The following is a 21,707-nucleotide window of genomic DNA, read 5'->3' as shown; positions in this document are numbered from 1 at the left end:
AAGGGAAAACATGTTCCCTAGTACAAACTTTACCTTATCCAATTTCTTAGCTAGGTCAACCTATCCCAAAATAATGTTATTAGATATCATTTGGTTGACCTTGCCTATAAATTTCTTTTCTGACCATTAATTGGTTTTACATTTGTAACATGGCCTTCATTATTCACTTGGTCAATTATATCAGATAGTTGCTCAAAGATTGGCATATTTGCACCTGGAGGTTGTAGGCTGAAGGCATCCATGAATATATCTTTGATCTCATTCATTTCCTACTTGTATTTGAAGTCTTTCCTCATTGCCTCTTGTCTCCTTCTTTTATCCAATGCACTCTATATTTCATTCATATTTTCCTTAGTTAGAGTGCTTGAATCATTATAGGGTATTTGGATTTCTTCATCAAGCTTAGGAATACCATAATGAATGGTCTTGGCTACCCTAGTAGAACTTGAGCTTGGTGTACTGACATGTAAGGTCAACATTTTAGTATTTGGCTACTGAATAGGTTTGGTTGGAGTTCCTATTTTTGGCAATTCAACCAAAGTTTGTATTGCAGACTCCTCCTTATCCTATGTTTCTTTCTTATACTCTTCTTGTTTCACTGTGGCTGGGAGTGTACTTGTTATCCATACTAATGTACTTGTGACTTCCCCTACTGTTGCACTGAGCTCCTAATGAGCTTGCATGGCTATTCTTGGTGGTGATGGAGATGGTAAAAATGAAAGTCTGGTAGTTTGAATGATCTGAGGTGGTCCTTGTGGTGACACCTTGGCTTCTTTGATTTTATCTACTGCCTTTATGAGATCATCTACACTGACCAATATGGGACTTGTACACAATTGTTCTTGAAGAGTTGTTTCATCCAGGATCTTAGTCAAATCCTCTATAGTTAATGGATTTATATTTTGACATGAGGTGTCAACAACATCCTTAATCTTTATGATTTCTACAGGTGTTATAGTAGAGTGAGGAGGACCAAGAGGTGGAAGTTGTGTGTCTTGCACACTTTGCTACTCATCAGTACCTCTTTCTTCATCTTTTCCTTCCTCCTCTTCAACCTTTTTCTCTACTTCTTTCTTCTCTTCTCTCCTCTTTCTTCTCTCTTTAGGTTTAGCAGTAGCTTCTTCTTTGTATTCCTCTTCAAGGACATCTTTAGTTTTCTTATATAAATTCTTCCATGATCTTGTGGTTTTCTGTACAACTTCTTAAATTTTGTTTTGGAGAATGGAAAATGCCCTATACTTAAGTGTAACCCTAGTGTTACACCTATTGACTGCTTTAGTTATCTATTCTCTTGTCAAATCATGCAGTATGATTGCTAGGGTTGATTCCCTCATCTCCTTCTCCATTTTCAAATAGAAATGCCATCTATCTTCTACAATTTTAGACAATTCCTTTGGAAATTGTCCATCTAGTTCAAGAGGTGTATACTTGAACTGTGCCATTAATGCATAGACTAATTATTCTATTATGTTCTATTCCTCTTTAGTGAACTTATTGAAATCAACCATTTTCATGTTACTTAAGTCTCCATTCCTAATCTTTTCACATAATGTATCAACTGAAGACTTAGGAGGCTGACTTAGCTTTCAGATTGATCTTCCTCATCAATATCAGGTTGAGCCACATATCTTCTCCTTTCCTTGGCTCTTCATGTGCCTTTCTAGTTGTCTTCTTCTTCTTTGTAGCTTCCTCTTTGGCCTTTTGTGTAGTGTCCCTTGTTGTAGCTCTATTTGTTGGCTTCTTAAGAATTGGCATGGTAGCTTTCTTTAGTTTAGGCTGAGAAGCAAGAGGTATCACTGCCTTCCTTTTGATAGGTTCTTCCTTGGCTTCTTCTTCCTCAGCACTCTCATATTTTTCTTCACCTTGGCCTTGTGATGATTCAGGTGGCCCTTGCTCTAGCTCATCTTCTTCTTTCTCATCATCACCTTCTTCTTCTCCTTCACCAATCTCCTCTGCTTCACTTGCTACACTTTTTCCTTCAACACCAAATTTCTTCCTTATCTTTTTCACCAGCTTGTCCTTCTTCCTCACTATCGTAGCTATCTTGAGTTCTATAAAAACTCTTGATTTGACACCCTATTTTGAATATGATACAAGTTATAATTTAAGGAATATCTAGAAATGTTAGAACAGTATTTAAGCCCAACTTGGTCTTTAATGAGGGAAAAATAGATAGGGCATGACTAGGGAAGTGTTTTACTCTTTGAAGATTATATTGTCATTAGGTTTTATGGATTCCCTTAGCCACCCCACCTTCTTCCAAAATATGTTTTGCAGAGAGTAGGATTTTTAGATTTCTTTCGGTAATTAATTTTATTGAATAGAGAATACTTAGACCAAACTGTCAAGAAGGACACATTTTTATGTAGATGTACCAAGACGAATGTAGTTGAGGAAACTAATGCTTTCCTAAGGACTCAAAAATTTCCAATTGCTCTTTCTAGAACCTATGACCCCTATCATACAGTTAGAAATGCTTTGAAGTGGATGATGGTATATACTTTGCCTCCAAAAAAGGACTTATAGGAGGAGGATATAATTGCAGATTTTTTGGATGAGAATATATAGAGGGAAAGAATGATAAAATTTAGGGATGTAATGAATTTTGAACAAGAGATGAAAAAGGTTGATCCATCTTTTAAAGGAATTTATAATAAAGTAGATTACTAGTCTTTATTTTGTAAGTGCATTTAGAATTTTGATGAGATTTCATCTCAAGTGCCTAAAGAAATTAGAATGAGAGTAGATTGTGAGTCTTTTGAGAAGGATATTATTGTGGAGGTTAGCGATGATGAGGACTAAGAAAAATTTTCTGAATGGGCTCATCAAAAAAGAAAGAAGTAGAAAATGGTTGAAATTCTACAAAAGGCCAAAGAGAAAGCCTTGCAAATTCTACCAAGGAGCAATCAATATTTTGGCACTACAAGAAGTTACTTTATTTCTCAAGCTATTGAGGATGAACAAAGAGCCAAAAGGTTGGAGCTTCAAGCTAAAATTCTTGATGACAGAATCATTGAGGCCAATGAATTCATGAATGATGAAAATTTCTTCTAAACAAAGGAATTAAAGAGTTTTTTGTTCAAATTGAAGCAGAATGAATTTTTACTATAGATAAAACTAGGTGACTCTAATGAGATAGTAGCTGAGATGGTTGAGAAACTACAAGAGTACAATCCTGATAGTGAAACCCTTAGTGTAGAAGGGGCTAGAGAGCTTATACAAAAAAGTGCCATGAGTGTCTTCCTAGGATGGGATTTCAGTAACTCATTCTTGCTAGATCAAATGAAGAGGCATGAAAGAACTATCTCATTTGAATATGAGAATTAGTTGGAGTAGTTGAGAGGCTTAGAATACAACGTTGACGCCCAAATGATTGTAATATGGAGTTTAGGTCCAAAAAACTAAAAGCCAACCCTCATGGAGATCAAGGAATCCCCTAAGGGGAATGTGATATTTTGGAATGTTCATTCTACTTGTGACAATCAAATCTATGGATTGTTAAATACATCATCAGTATTAGAAAAGAATGAGATTGATGTGCTTGAAGAGAAAATAGAAGGAGCCTATGAGAGGTACATTAAATCTAAGAGGCATTATGAGGAAGAAATGAAGAAAATATATGTTCCAAAGCAAATAAATCTTCAATTAGAGAATGAGATAGTGGTTTTGAAGAACACTGCTAGATCTACTACTGAGATTGAACATATACAAATAGAGGATATGATAGGCCAACCCATTTCCATTGATGAAGAGGAATTGGATTCTAGCAAAGAGATAGAAATTAGAAACATTAAGAATTTATGATCCATAAGTTAAGCTCCTTGAAATTTGTTTCTTAGAATGTGCATGGAAATTATCCTATTTTACAAGGGGAAGAGTATAAATGTTCTAAAGAAATTTCCTTATTATCTCCCTCATTCACTACTTGGGGCACCTACACCAAATTATTTGAGAGCCTTGTACCCATGCTTACATAGAAGAAGGATTTACAAAAAGGGCTAATTATTTCTATTAGGAATTTAATTCATAAGTTGAAAGAATTAAATGGTTTTATTGTGGGAAAATTATAGTTGATATAGAATAAAATGAAGTTAATTTCCACAAGAACACCAAATTTTGTACCTAGCATATTGGACAATGATGAAGGAGTCAAAGAATGGCTAGAATGGTCATCCTCTTTTGATAACATTTTTAATCACTCCAAATTTATGGCATACTACAATGGTGAAGCATACATTATATTAGTGTATGATTTAATTGATATTTTATATAAGCTAGAGTTAGAGATGGGTAAGATGATTGTAGAGGTCAAAGCTATAATAAATGCTAAATGGAACAAGTGCCTTAAATAATTAAATGGGATCAGAGATGCCACCTGGCTAGATGTGGGCACTGATATAGCCATTTGGGCAGTTATAGTAGAACTAAAGGCCTTACCATCCGAGAATAGTAACTAGATAGTTAAAGTCACAATTAAAAGAAGAAGAGATAAAGTGAAGAAAAGGAAAGGAAAGAGACAAGTTGTTAAAGTAAAAACTTATTCATGCTAGAGATACCTCGAGAAAGTTTCACCTACTAGTTTTGCAATTGTTTCCCCAAGTTTTATCTGAATATAGAGAATGGCTTGTAAATTGACAACATGAAATATCTTTGTATTTGGTTCTAAATAAAATTTTGACATGTGTCCTCCCATTTGAAGCTTGTTGCAATCCTTACTTATAAAAGGATTTCCAAGATGTGGAGAGATGGTTTGAATCTTGTACAATTCTAGTGTTATACTATTTGTAGCCAATCCAATTTTTGTGTCAATTGTATGTTGTTCCCAATTTCCACTCTAAGAATACAATGAATATTGAATAATTTTTTTTATTATTTTCTAATTTATATTCTGAATCTTATATTCATATTGTATTATTTTCAAGGAAGGTTAATACAAAAGGAAGAGTTATGAATATTTATGTCTCTAAATTTTGTCTCCACTTTCATATTCTTGTTATTTTTAGATTGAATAAATAAATTTGTTTCAATTTAAAGTAGCTGGGATAAGTTGAATATCATTTCATTGTTGCTTTTAATTCAAGGAGTTAAGAAAACGCTTCTATAAATTGATATGGTTTCTAAGAATATGGGAAAGATATCATAAGAATGGGGTTTAGGGTTAAGAGATGATAAATTTAACTGCAAGCAAATTAAATAGATCAAGATTATATTGGTCATAAATTTGTGATGAAAATTGATATAGTCATTTGGTTGCACAACACACATTTAAATCAAAATCAATTGTCTAATTTCTATAATAAAGAACTATATTTTTGGTCATTCCCTTATTGTGACGACTTTCTATGAATTTAAGGTAAGTTGTAAATAAACAAGTTGATTACATTTTAAGAAGATTTCTAACCATTTTCTACTATAAGGGATAAATTTGTGAAAGAATATCAGTGAAAAAGCCAATTAATCCCTAGTTGTACCCACCTTTTCCCTGCAGAGCCTAAAGTGTAGAGAGTCCTTGAGCTCTATCATGTTGGTCCAAATTTGAGATAAATTATGTTGAATATGGGAACTAGCTAATTCTCGGGCATTTATTGATCTTATGTATCCTTGTACTAGTTAAACAAAAATTTAGTTTTAAAACACAAAAACAACCCATTTCATTGCGACATGTACCCCTAGGGGTCCTAAAACCCCTAGGGGGATATGGTAATCAATCATATGGGTTGAATGTAGTTGTAGGCTAAGCTATGACTACCTCCAACCCATTTCATTGAAACATGTGCCACTAGTGGTAACTATAGCCGCTAGGGACATATGGTAATCAATCATATGGGTCAAATGGGCTCATAGGCTAACCTACAACACCCTTTAATACATTTTATCATGACATGTGTCTCTAGGGGTCCTAGGATGCCTACAAACATATCATAATTAGTTATATGGGTTAAATGGGGTTGTAGGATAACCTACTACTCTCTTCGACACATTTCATCATGATATTTGTTTGTAGAGATTCTAGGACCCCTAGAGACATGATAATTGATCATATGGGTTGAATGGAGTCATAGATTAACGTATGACCCCTTTTGACCCTTTTCATTATGGCATGTGTTGTTAGGGGGTCTTAGGACCCCTAGGGATATAATAAAATCCATCCTAAGGGTTGAAGGGGGTTGTAGACTAACCTATGACTTCCTTCGACATATTTCATCATGACATGTGTTCCTAGGGGTTCTAGGACCCATAGGGACATATGGTAATTGATGATATGGGTTGAATAGGGTCATAGGCTAACCTACGACTGCTTTAACTCATTTCATCATGACATGTGTCCCTAGGGGTCCTAGGACCCCTAGGGACATATTGTAATCCATCTTAAGGGTCGAAGGGATTTCTAGGCTAACATATGACCCCCTTCAATGTATTCATCATGACATGTGTCCCCAAGCGGTCCTAAGATCCCAAGGGGCATATGGTAATTGATCATATGGGTCGAATGGGGTGGTATGCTAACCTATTATTCGCTTCAATGTATTTAATTGCAATATGTGTTTCTAGGGGTGGTACGAACCCTAAGGACATATGATAATCGATCATATGGGTTGAGTTGAGGAGTAGGCTAACCTACAACCTCTTTGACTCATTTCATCATGACATGTGCTCCTAGGGGTCCTAAAACCCCTAGCAACATATTGTAATTGATAATATGGGTCAAATGGGGTCATTGACTAACCCATGACCCCCTTGGACCCATTTCATTGTGACATGTGTCACTAGGGATCCTAGAGACATATGGTAATCAATCATACGGGTTGAATGGGGTTATAGGCTTTCCTACAACCCCTTTTGACCCATTTCTTCATGACATGTTCTTATGGTTCCTAGGACCCCTACAAAAATATGGAAATGGATCATATGGGTCTAATGTGGTCGAATGCTAAGCTACAACCCTCTTCAACCCATTTCATCATGATATGTGTCCCTAGGGATCTTATGACCCCTAGAGACATATGGTAATTGATCAGATGTGTTGAATGGGGTTGTATGTTAACCTTCAACCCCTTTCAACCCATTTGATCATAACTTGTGCCCCTAGGGGTTATAGGATTCCTAGGGACATATGGTGATCGATCATATGGGTCAAATGGGGTCATAGGCTAACCTGCACCCACCTCCAACCCATTTCATCATGACATGTTCTCTTAGGGATCCTAGGACCCCTAGGGACATATGGTAATTGATGATATGGATTGAATGGGGTTGTAGGCTAACCCACGACCCCATTGAACCTATTTCATCACTACATATGTCACTATCATCCTAGGATCCCTAGGGACATATGGTAATCAATCATATGGGTTCAATGGGGTTGTAGAATTTCCTATGACCCTTTTGACCCATTTCATCATGACATGTGTCCCTAGGATTCCTAAAAATATATGGTAATTGATCATATTGGTCGAATTTGGTCATTAGCTAACCTATAACTCTATTCGACCCATTTCATCATGACCTATGTCCCTAGGTGTCCTAGGTCCCCTAAGGACATATGGTTATCTATTATTTGGGTTGAATGTAGTTGAACACTAACCTATGACCACCTTCGACCCATTTAATCATGACATGTGTCCCTAGGGACATATTATAATCCATCTTAAGGGTCAAAGGGATTTGTAGGCTAACCTATGACCCCCTTCAATGTATTTCATCACATGTATCCCTAGGGGTCGTAGGACTCCTAGGGATGTATGGTTATTGATCATATGGGTCAAATCGCATCGTATGCTAAGCTATAAACCCCTTTGACTAGTTTCATTGTGACCTGTGTCCTTAGGGATCCTAGGACCACATGGGTCATATGGCAATCAATCATATGTGTCAAATGGGTTATAGGATAACCTATGACCCCCTTGAATGCATTTCATCATTACATGTGTTTGACATATGGTAATAGATAAAAATAGGTCAAATGCAATCATACATTGACCAAAGACCCCCATCAATCCATTTCATCACAACATGTGTCACTAGGGGTCCTAGGACCCACATCAACATATTGTACTCCATCTTAAAGATTTAAGGAGGTTGTAGGCTAACCTACAACCTACTTCAACACATTTCATCATGACATGTGTCACTAGGAGTCCAAGTACCCCTATCAACATGTGGTAATTGATCATATGGGTCATATGGAGTTGTAGGCCAACCTACCACCCTCTTCAACCCATTTCATCACAACATGTGATCATAGGGGTCCTACAAACCCTAAGGAAATATGATAATCAATCATATGGGTCAAATGGGGTCATAAGATAACCTACCACCCCCTTTCATCAATTTAATCAAGAAATGTATCTCTAAGGGTGTTAGGGACATTAGGTAATCGATCATATAAGTTGAATGTGGACATAGGATAATCTTATGACTCCTTGCAACCAATTTCATCATGATATGTGTTTCTAATAGTCCTAGGACCCCATTCAATCCTTTTGATCAATTACAATATGTCCCTAGGGGTCCTAAGAACCATATGGACATATTATAATCGATCATAAATTATTGAATGAGGTCTAGACTAACCTACGAACCCCTTCAACCCATTTTATCATGACATGTGTCCCTAGGAGTTGTAGGACCCCTATCAACATATGGTAATTGATCACATTAGTGAAATGTGGTCATAGGCTAACCTACAACCCCATTTGACCCATTTTAGCACAACATATGTCCCTACGGGACATAGGACACCTAGGTATATATCATAATTCATCTTAAGGGTTGAAGGTGGTCAAAGGCTAACCTATAATATCTTTCGACACATTTCATCACAATATGTGCCCCTAGGTGTCATAAGACCCTTTGAGACATATGGTAATTGATCATATGAGTCGAATGGGGTTGTAGAATAACCTACAAATCCCTTCAACCCATTTTATTGTGGTCCATGTATCCCTAGGGATGTTAGGACCCCAAGGAACATATGGTAATCAACAATATGGGTTGAATGGGGTCGTAGGCTAAACTATCACTTTTATATTTAATCAGGATATGTCTCCCTAGGAGTGCTAGGACCCCTAAGGACATATGGCAATCAATAATATGGGTCAAATGGGGTCAATCTCATTGTGTCAAGTATTCCTAGGGGTCCTATGTATTGGTGTTTTAAAATGTTATAGGTTTTAAAATACCCTAATGAGAACATGGTACATCTAGGGGCAGCTAACTCCCATCTTCAACATACTATTTTAGACACTAGGCCAACTATAAGGCTTGACCCTTCTTCTACTTCATGCTCTACAAAACCTAGGTGGGTGGACCTTAGATTCAATCAATATGGTACCTATGCAAAAAAATACTCTTCAATCTATCAAAGTAGATTTAACCCTTAAATCTCCTAATAACTCATGCAATAACACAGATCTATAGTAGCAAATAGAAAATCTAAGAAATTCACAAGCTAAGTGAGGGTTAGACTTTTTAGCTCTTCAACATGAAAGGGAAAAAATTTTAATTAATGATGTTGAATTCAACAAATCCTCAATTATGCAGCAACATGAACAAGTGATCCTATAACTAATCAATGCCTTAACCATTGGGAAAATCCATGAATCAAACACACACATATGGATACTTGATACCTATTCATATATTAAAAAATCTAATCTATCTATTTATCTTGTAAATAGACATCTGTGTTCAATCTAAAACTCATTCTTACATGATATCCTCCTCAATAAACTTGTAACCTTGTTGATTTTCCTGAAGCATTTACACAACTCCTTGAATTAAAACCAACAACAAAATAACATACAACCTTAAGGGATTGCAACTATGACCTAGGCTCTTTGTTCAAAGATCATAAAACATTATAGGTCACTGAGAAAGGAGACAAGATTTAAAATGAAACTCAATCATCTATTGTTCTTCATATTAATTTCCTTGGAATAATACATTCATATGAATGTAATCAAAATATAAAACACCTAATAGATCTAAACTTATTCTATAATCTACACTACTGCTATTCATACAAGAGAATTATGTTGAAAGAATGGTGTCATAGTCAAGGAAACATGTCAAAAATTGGAACCAATGGTCTCACAGTGAAAAATTGGAACCTCTAATGGTATCACAGCAATGAAACTTTTTCTTCCCAAAAAATGGAACCTCTATAATGAGAAAGAAAGAGAATGATACAGGAGAAGGAATTCTCAGATTTGCTTTGCAACAAACATGTGTCCACTTAGAATTCTTTCAAGAAGTTAAATTTCCTCTCTCTACCTTCTCTCTATAACTATAAATCAAATCCCCATCATTTGGCCTCAAAAAGCAAGAAATATTTGAGATACTTGATTGAAAATCATAACCAATTTTTATGCCAAAATGAACTGAGGGCAAAAGTGAAAATTAGTTAAAATGGCCTCTAGAATGCAAGAAAACCTCTTTTAATTGATTTTCTTCACATTCACACTTCAACAAGCTTTTATATCTGCCTTATGACCAATTTTGATACTCCTTGGTGAAATTTGCATATTCTAACGAGAATGCTCCAGAAATCACAAATCTACTTATAGCTAAAATTGGTGGATTTTTGTGCAAAATTTGACCTCATATTCAAAAAACTCAAATTTTCCTAGTTCTGATGGTATATTGGAGTGCCCATTTTGGCTAAAAATTGCCCCAATTATGCCCCTCTGAAGTTCAGGCCTCTACTCATGGCTAAAGCACTTTAAAAATGAAAAAAAAAATCCTTTTATATGTTTCAAACCATACAATAACTCCAAATTTATCTAAAAGGAACTTCATGTGATTTTCAAGACAAAATAATAAAATATTAAAGTTTGTGTTTTTCTAAAATTCCTCTCATTTTCTATTTGGGTCAAAGTTGTTGACCAGCTTGGTGATACGTGTTGAGTTTTGATTGGTTCCTTTTTCACACAGCTATCAAACCTCTCCAACTAGGTGCCACATGTCATAATCAGATTCATCCATCTCACTACCATCTCACTGCTACATGTCAACATTCTATTGTGTCACTATGTTGCTATATTATCTATCAAGCAACTTCATCTTCACAACATAATGACATCTGTCAGATCTTCCACATGGCACGATCTAGTGCATCTAAGATATTTTCTTGCCACATCACATCCTTGAAATCTATGCCATGTGGCCAGTTGCAGTTGGTCTAGAACTCCACATCATTGCCATGTCATCATCTCAATTATGTACACACTATCTAACTGCCACTTGACATTCAACAATTTACTGACTACACTGTGTAGGCCACACAACCACTCCTGCCAAATTCCAAGCTTTTCTGGTAGGTCACTATGTCACTATCAGAAAACATTGCCACTTTTTGGTGGTGACATAGCACCTTGCAAGATTTTGGCCACTTTCAAGCGATGGCATCAGCACTCTTACTTGTTGATTGGTTCAAAATTCAACCTTCATACCTCCATGTAGGTCAGATGAGTATGCTCCTCCTCTTCCTTCACTTCCTTTCAAAAGGTCATTCCTTAAAGATAGTAACCTTATTGCATTTTTTTATATTTAAATACATCAACAATTCACTATGGAACCAATGTGGGATAAATGGAATAGAATAATTCTCCTTTACTTTTTTTTTACCAGCGCTAGTCTACTCCCTCCAAGTGCATGTGGTTCTTCCCTTTAAGTGTGTGTGGTTCCTTCTATGGATGCCTTTCCCTTTTAACTACTAGAGCAGTTGCATTTCCTTTCAAGCAGCCTTGGACATGAAACAGTTCCTCATCTAAAACTGTGGCTTGCCTCATCTCTTAGCATGGATTCTTTCCCTGCTTTGCTTTTGGCGTGGGTTGCTTTACCTTTTAGGCATGGATATCTCCCTTATTATTGGCCAAAAGCTTCTCTTATGTGCCTTTGTGGGCTCTTTTTTATAAAAAAATGTCGATCTCCATTTTTCTTTGCATGGGCAAAATGCTTGAGATTTTCTTTTTAGCATGGGGATTTATCTATATATTGTTTCTAGCCAAGACTTGAAAACATCTACATCATCATCCTTTAGAGTTTGTATAAAGTGATCCACATCAAAAATATATTAAATCTCACCAAACAAGATTCATATCAAAATGAGGAACAACCAATGTCACATTCAAGATTTTGGCAATAGCAACTGCATCTCATATCCCTATTCGTTTTTGATTGAAACCCCCTTCTAGGAAAACTTGGCCATATCCTTGAATCTTTATAGGAGGTTTGGATGGGATCAATCTCTTAGTACAAGGTCACCTGCTTTGGTTTGGCAATGGGTCCCAAAGATCAGAATGCTCCCCCTCCAAAAGTCGAGACTTTGAAATAGCTTCCAATAAAGTAGGAAACCTAGCTCTAGGAGCTTTCCATTCTAAGAAAAGTGAAGGAATTGCATCTCCAAGCATCCTAAAAATATGTGGACACAATAGAGGAAAAAGAAGCATGGCCACTCCTACGAATACAATCTGAATGATTTGTTTATGCATTTCCATTTTTCCAAAAACTTGGAATTTCATTGGATGCATGACTTGTCTGAGAAACTTCCTTGCTCTATTCCCATACGTGGGGTTCTTTACATTCTTTTCTATGCTTCTTCAATGAATGTCAGCTACTTCTCCAGTCAACCCCTGCCTTAGAAATGTGGGGCTCTAACTCTTGCATGGTTTGTCCCCTTTTTATGCTTGGATCTCCTTTTATGACTGCAAGATCTTCGTTTGTTAATAATTGTTGGCTTGATTGTCTTTGCATGTTGATTTACAATAATACATTGTTGTCCCTACCATTTAATAATTCAAGATTAGGAATAATGTTGTTGACACTTTTTTGAGAATTTTGTGATACCAGGACTCAATGAGTAGAATACCTTTTGTGGAACAGATCAAAAAGTCTTTCTAAAAATGTGATGAAGCAGGTTTTGGGGAAAAATACATAGAAGTGTCCATGCCAGATCTAGAGATTGATAAATGTCACAAGAACCAAATGCTCCTTGTGTCACAAAATTGTGTTTAAACTTGTCCAAAAACTTGAGGTATAGCTGCATTCAAGCACATAATAAAATGAATATGAAATTTAAATTTTTCTCCTTCAACTTCCTAAGCCTCCTTAAACAATCCACTTCCTCAAAGGAACAAACATCAACCACATTAACAACATTCCTTGTCCACTACTTTGCACTTCTCTTCAATAATCTCCATTTACTATGAGTACATGCATAGAATAAATGTAGTAGCTTCTTGAGATTAATGCACTCAATATTCAGCCTCTTTAAATCCTTCTACTTACTGTACATTTTCTTTCTTTTGCACTTATTTATTATTCAATTGCATATGATTTGTTTGTTCTTTATATCTTAAATAAAGGTATATTCAATTAATGAAACCTTAAAAGTAACCTCACTATTCATGTATTAATATTGGTCTGGAGGAAATAGTCGGGCCCCAAAATGGGTCCAACTAAAAAAAAATTATTTCTAAACACCTCAACTACAAAACTGCTTCATTGATTGCATGATACTGATTAGACACAAATTCCATCATTGAAACATCATTAAAACTCATTTTATCACTGTTTTACAGATTGTCGACTTTGTGCCAGGAGGTCCTTTGACTGGCTTTAAAAACTAACCCAAACAATTGATCAGGCTCTGAAAACTAGAATACTGATTCTTTGTTTTGCACACTTTCACCTTGTTGAATCTCATCACATGAAAAATTCTTAGTCAAAAGATATTAACTATCAAAATTGCCTTCTTCTAATTACCAGCAAATAAACATATCAGAAAACAACAAATCGCATTTGGCTTTAGCTTTGAAAATTGGGCAAACTAACACTTGGGAAAATGAAAACTAGGGCATCGCTTCACTATCACAAGAAGGGTATGGATCTACAATTTGGGCTTATGAAAAATAACTAGGTGCAAATGGCAAGCGGTCAAAGTGGTCTACTCAAAATTTGCAGATTGAAACAATGACAAAAAAGTGGTTTTTGCAAATGGAATGGACCTGAGAAAGTGTGTAGACAAATTCATCAAGACCTAAAAACCAGCCTTCTTGTAGTATTTTCAAAGTATGACGTAGTGGTACAATTGATTCAATCTCATCTATCATGGATTTCAAGTTATGACATCACGAACAAGGGTTTCGACAAATCTATTCCTCTTGACACTAGTAAAAAGGTAGAAATTGCATTTGGAATCCCATTTGAAAACTAATCAAACGGATTCATCATAAGCTCAAACTTGAAACACAACAAGTCTCTGACCTCTAAAATGTAATGCAAAAATAATTTTAACATTTTGATCAATTGGGTCAAAATTATAACACGTCAAACAGGGCTTCCGAGAATTCAAAATAAATTGCATCAACATGACATTGATAAACAACCAACTTTGAGGGATTCAAAATCTAGTCGAACGGATTTGAAATGACTTGAAATATGAAACATAGAGGCTCATGTATGGACACTAGACACTCCCAAAGTGGTAATTCATGAAACATTACTGGGTGTGAGATATTCACTTACAAACACAGCCTCCTATTGTGGTTTGACACCAAACATGTAGATTTGACAAATGCTCAAAACACGACTTCACAGAAATGGCTCAAAATGGAATTTTTTCTTCATGGGATGCATAGACACACTAAATTAAAGGTGCTAGAATCATTAAACACCTCATAGGCCTCACAAGTATAGTCGAGTACATGCGCATTTAAAAGCTCTTATAGGACTTAATTTCTCTAATGGTGCTCAAAATCAGGGCTACAATTTTGAGCACCAATAGTGGCTCTATCTGGGGATGCATTTCCCTTGTGGTCATGGAAAGGATTCATATCTCTAGAAGAAGCAGGCCACACACCTGATAGAAAAAACTTCTCTCTTGAACAACTTTAATAAAAATAGGAAACATCTACTCCTACTATGTACAAGTAATGGCCCCGGGCCATTGAAAAGTTTTCAAAAATCCTTACCTCTATCATACACCTGATTCTCATTGACATTTTCTTGGGGTAAATTGAAATTCTTATTCTCCTTTTTTTTACCCAACACATCAGCACTTTCAATCACTTCGTTAGGAAAAAAAAAACTATTATCATCATCTTCATAGTGCATGTAAAAATCAGCATTAATTTCTTGATCTTGCTCACTATAAAGATATGAATCAACGTGATCGTAACTACTAATATTTGACTGAAATTGATCATCACTAACATTCTCATGGACACCTTAAAATGGAAACACAAAGCTCGATATTCTACTTCATTCAACAAGTTACATGAATCAGACAGTAACTCACCTTGTGCATCCAGATATGAAGAAAATGTAACATCTAATTTCTCCTCATTTGCAATATCAACACTACATAATTCAGACTGAACATATGCTACATTTTTTTCACATTCCAACAAATGATTAGATAACAAATCACAAGAATCATCATGAAATTGCATGTTCACAATATGTTGATTTGTATCAATTTTTTCCTCAAATGACTTACTAGAATAAACCACTTCAATAGTATTACTTTCTTTATCACATGAGCAATTTGAATGGATCTCGACTTCATGAAAACAAGAAGAAAATGAACCAGCAATAGACGTTATCTCTACATCTTCATTCTCAACATAGAAGTTGTCATGTGTACTGATGTATGGATTATCATCGCATACACCTCCCAGACTTGACAGAGCATATTCTAAAACTATATCTTCTTCAACATCAAATTTAGGAGAAATGGCTTCACCATATGAAAATGTAAAATGTGGCAAAGCACAAGCATCCTTGGATAAATTAGCATACCTTTCAAAATCATGAGCCAACAAATCTGAAATCTCATTAATGCTTAACAAGACTTCATTACTAGTTTCTTCTCCTTGGATGTGGTTATTATTTGGATAGCTTGATAGATTTACAATAGCAGACTCATTAGTAATATATTCTGAAAAATAAGAACTTTGATTATCACATACATCTTCTTCTTTAGACGACACCTCAACGACTAGTATCATAACATATTCACATTCATTACTAGAAGAAAGACTAATACTGTTGTTACACTTTTCCTCTTCTTTATACTCATCATCATAAAAAGATGAATCCACATTATGTATGCATTAAATTTCTAATCTATGTCCTCTAATTCATAAAACTAAAACTCTTCATAGTTAACATCATTTCAACAAATTCATTGCATTCACTATTAGTTGCAGCATATTCATTTCTACTATCATTAGATTCATTAGCATTCAAAGCACTTTCAATTTCTATGATAAAATCTTGGAATTAAATAATCTTTTATGACCTTGATTTGGCTGACCAATCAATTGAATATGACATAAAAACTTCTAAGAGTAACATTGGCCATGAAGACTTCTTAGGTCTGAAGGACTCATCAAGACTCATAACTATTGATTTAGACTTCATGTAAGCTTGAAATCCATTAAGACCCTTAATATTACCAATTGTATTTCTTATGCCAATGACATTCTTATTATGAATTTCTCTTTTTAGCCAAGCAATATTTGCATGAATACTTTCAAGAGTTGGTACATCATTTTCAAACCTAGACTTTGAATCCATCTCTTGAAATTTTAAAACTCCTACCTCTATTTTCTTAGTGTTGAAACCACTAGAAGGAGGCAACCATTTTGTTCATTCAACTTTCCATGAAGGACAAATACATGAAAATTAAAATACCTTTTATGTGTTGCAGTATGAAACCTCAGATTCACTGATTGGCATGGGTGCAAATATTAAATCCTTCACATCATAGATAGAATCCTTGTAGAGCCACCACCTCCTTAAAGAGGAAAACTAAATCAAAATAGTGATTCACCTTTTGAAATCAATTACTTCAACAAATACAAACAACCACATAAACTATCAACCAAGAAACTTATACTTTCTCTTTCCCAACAAACTAGATCTGCCCACAAATACTAAATGTAGACACCTAAAAATCCTTTAGAAAATAAAGTATTTTTATTTTTTGAAAAAATCCCTAATGACATCATCATTTATTAATTAATTAATTATTTATTTTATTTATTTATTTTTATGCCATTAAATCCCTTTATCTTAATTAAAAATATTTAATTAAGGAATCCCTCCCAAAAATGCTTAAATCTTATTTAAACATTATTTCCTTATTCATTAATTATTTAATTAATAAATTGACCAAAAATCTCAAAATAAATAATTTATTTATTTTTTGCCCAAAACTTGGCCAATTTCCTTAAGACCACTAACCTCTTCCAAAATCTTCTAATCCTTCTTTAATTTTGATTAAAGGCTAATCCCATCATTTCCTACCCCTAATCCCAACTCAAAATATTTAATTAAGATTAAATATTAATCCTCATGTTTATTAAAAATATTTTAATAAATATCTCCTCAATCCAAACCCTTGAAATAAATAAAACTTTATTTATTTTCTAAAAAACCTTTTTTATCCTCATCCTAAGAAGTTCTAGACTCTTCTAGAAAGTCTTCATCCTCATCCGAAGCCTAGACTCTTCTAGAAGATGTCAATCCTTATCTTTGACCCTAATCCTAATCCCCCCCCAACCTTGTCACATTCCCTAAACATTGGTTAAGACTTTCTAACCTAAGCCAAAGCCAACAAATATCTCCTCCTTCACCCACCCTCATTAAATACCATCCACTTGCCCATCTCTAACAAGCCTAATCTAATCTTAACCCAAGCCTAATCCAAGCCTTAATCATTTGCGCATTTCTAAGTCAAGCTTAAGACTTTCTTAATCCAACCCAAGTCAAAATATCTCAACTCTCTCACAAATATCCCAACCATAAAACTTTATGAAGCCCACAAAGCCATAAATGACTCTTACAAGCCCATCCATTGCTCTTACAAGCCATTATGAGGGTCTTTATGAGCTTTGAGCCTCCTTTGTTGACCCCTCAACCCCTCTTTCTCTAACCAATGACCCTGTGACATGTGTCACTCCCTGATTGGCTGTAAGGAAGCACAATCCATGTGCTCTCCTCTCATTCAATCTAATCCTTCCATAAGCTTTCTCCCATCCTTGCATCCTAGCCCTTGATCCTATTTAAGGAATCCTCTCCCAAGCCATTTTAACACAATCTAGAAAGCAAATCCATGATGCCATTTTGAGAAGCCATTTTTACATCAAATCCATTCACCAAAATCTATCAAAAATCCTCCATTGAAGCCCATTTGAGCATTTGAGCATACATACATAATCAAGTCATCTTAGCTATTAGACACACCTCTACACCAAGTGATCATACTCATTGAGAGAGTCTATCCATGGCTCATTTTCTCATTTGAGGACTTCACTTTGTCTCTCATGAAGTTATGTTAAATTAGTATGCAAATTCTTTTTGATTGTTTTAATTTAGTGTTCCTAACATACTAAAGTAGCATATACACTAAAAGCCTTTGATATTAAAAAAAAACCATGCACTGGCATAGAGAATTTGACTAGAGTTGCCACTCACACTTTGTAAGAAAAGATTTTGAAACTATTTACCACTTGCAAATTTTCAACCAAACTTTCAATATGGAAAATCTTGCTTATTCACAATTTGCAGCAGATCTATACAACCTTCTACTAAATAACTCTCATCAAATACACTTCACAAACTTAAATACAATAGTTGAAACCCAATCCAAGAAAGTGTATGAAACTTTGTCAAACTATCCTCCTCTTAGTGTTGAAACTCACTTGATGGAGAACACTACCTCTTAACTCTTGGTGTTTTAAAACTATTGAATAAACAAAATTCTCAATACCAAAATGATATCACTCACACATTCTAAGGAGTAACCAATTCCTATTAACAAATATATGTGTAAACCATTTGGACCCAACTTCAAAAAAACCAACGGTGGTTTTCTACTCTTTAGGCTCTGCAAAACCAAGGTGGGTATACCCAAGGATGATTCAAGACTAAGATACACTGTATGAGAATTATTTTAGTTTCATTATGATTCTCATCTCAAATCCTCAAATACATGCATAATTCTTGACAATTTGATAAACACATCCCATATAACAGATCTGGCCAAAATTCTTCTATATATCTACATGTGTTCTTAGCAATAATGGCTAACTGAAGCTAAAATATTCCATCCAAACAAGTATCTGCTAACTTTGAAGATCTTCAAGAAATAAAAGTAAAATTGATTATGATTCTACATTCGAAAACCAATTATGACATATTTCTCTTCTTGCTGAATCAATTTGACCAGTATTTAATCCATTGGGTTTTAGAATCTACTACATATCCATAGATCCAATTTGTTGCCTTACAACAAATGTTATCAGTAATTCTTATCAGAATTCATCATTCAAAAAATCCTTCCTACTACTATAGCAACCTTATCAAATTCATCAAAGCTTTTACTTAATCCATTGAACTAATAGTAGTAGTGAATAGAAAACAATCTAAGTATATCACCTAGAAAACATTAGAAATCGGACCACTCTCTAGCCCTGGAATCTCACTTATATAATGTGAGATGCAATAAGCTATAGGCTAAGAGAAAATGATAGGTGTGCTTTACAAGAGATAATTACATACACCTATCATAAAATGACAAAAATGTGGGTAACAAAAGATGTGTAGATCAAATATTCCTTTTGGTGGGTCCACTTCTGTCACATCTTCTTTTGTTGTTGATTTGGTTGCTATTCTGATCCCCCTTTGTATGAAACTACCAAGCTAACCAATGATGAAGTTTGTTTTGAAGATTGCAAGTTAGTCTCCACCTATGGGTTTTCACCATCTTTATCTTGTATGGTGGAAAAAACTTATACTTTTCCCTCTTCTTTGGTTGTATCAGTGTCTTGTGGGCCTGGGTTTGTAACTAAAAGTGACTAACCATTGTTGTCTTCTTCTCCTTGTTGGCCTTGTGTAGTGATGGTGGCAATGATTTGGATCTCATCACCCTACACCTCATCACTATTAGTTTCTACTTCCTCAAATTGTTCATCAAGAGCTATTTTTGCCATCCACTTGTCAAACAGTGTGTCATCTGGCCAATTGAATTGCAAAATATTACTCTGCCTCTTAAGCACATACTCAGCCTCATTATCAATAGTAACAAAATTTCGTTTCAAAGAATCAAATAATATTTGGGCTTTCACTATTTCTTCAATTGGTGTGGCCCACCATGCATGTCCTATTTCATTGATAACTTGATTCATTCTTAAACAAAATAAATCATCAAGCTCCTTAGCCCATTCATCTTTACTTTTCAAATTATTCTTCTTATCTAGGGCACAAGGAAACCAACTAAACTTTTGGCTCTTGTACTTATCTAAGTAGCCAACTATTATTCTTTGCAAGTGAACTCTCTTATTGTCAAAGTTAGTAAGATTAGAAACAATATCAAATGTTTTCTCAATTTGATCACAGGAGGTTTTTATAACAAAATAACACAGGAATGTCACCTCTTTCCTCCTTCTTACCCACTTATTTATAGTAGGCTTCAAATCCTCATCACTTACTTTCATTTCATCCCAAATACTGATTACCCTAGCCAACTAATCATAAACTAGTGGCCATTCAATTTTATCTCCCAAATATGTAAGAGCTTTTCTTAATTTTTCTTCATATTTCACATTCAACTCCACATGGAAAGCCCACAGTTTATTCTTTTCTTCTTCAAAGTCCTTGGCAGTATAATATTCTGGCCTTTGGGGTGTATCAGGTACCTCTATGAAGGGAGTGGATTTAAAAGGTTCCACTGGGGGGTGAGGGTATGTTATTCTTGGTCTTGTGGACCTCCCCATTAGCTTGTGCTCAAGCTCAATTCTCCTCTTTACTTCTTTATTATTGGCATCCACAACCGCATCATACTTGCTCTACAACTCAGTCATTTTTTTTTCCTCCCTCTCTATAGTAGCCAAGGAAAATTGAGAGTAATCTACATTCATGTTGGCTACTTTTACATGTGAGGTATCAACAACTCTCCTCACAATGATATTCCTTGTTAGTCTTGAATCATCAAGCTATGATGGAATAGCCCTAGATCCTCTTCTTAATGACCACATGACAAGAGAAGCTTGGTCATTACTGAATGTAGTTCCCAAGATCTCCCTTTTATTTGGATCTTGCAATCCCAAATTATTTGAAATGGAATTGAAAATCAAAGCATCAACGATTTCCCAATTGGGAAATAATATAATATTTGTAGGCTTTACCATCTATCTCCCTTCTTCAGGGGTTATATTTTGGAACTCTTGAATCATTTTTTCCTTTATTTGATTTTGAATGGAGGCTTCATCCATTTCTGGATGCTTTGTTTTCATATTCTTATATCTTTCCTCAAAATTGCTCATGTTTGCCCTCCAAGAAAATTGGTGGAAAGCCCTAGACTTTACAAAACTGTCATCAGATAAAAATTGCTTACTTGCTTGTTCAAAAATAGGATCCAATTCTCTTCCCCTGAAATTTGCTACAGTTAAGTTAAAACTTGGCACAGGAGGCTCCTGTGGGTTCCCTTCGTCAATCTCTACTTGGGTAATAAAAACTCCCCCTTGTGATCCAATTTGTTCAATTTTCTCATCAGTGAGCTACTCCTCCTCAATTCTCATGGGAGTTTGGGAGGGTGAGTACCTCTCATCATGTGGTTCCTCTTCCCTTATTATCTTTCTCCTCTTAAGAGATGGTTCAGGAGGCCTTTCTTCAAAAATAGCAGTAGTAGATTCAAC

Source organism: Cupressus sempervirens, chromosome 6, assembly GCF_028749045.1.
Source record: "Cupressus sempervirens isolate cs-2001-9-10 chromosome 6, ASM2874904v1, whole genome shotgun sequence".
NCBI classification, from domain to species: domain Eukaryota; kingdom Viridiplantae; phylum Streptophyta; class Pinopsida; order Cupressales; family Cupressaceae; genus Cupressus; species Cupressus sempervirens.
The sequence above is the reverse complement of the archived record's forward strand: the minus strand, read 5'-3'. Positions refer to the sequence as shown.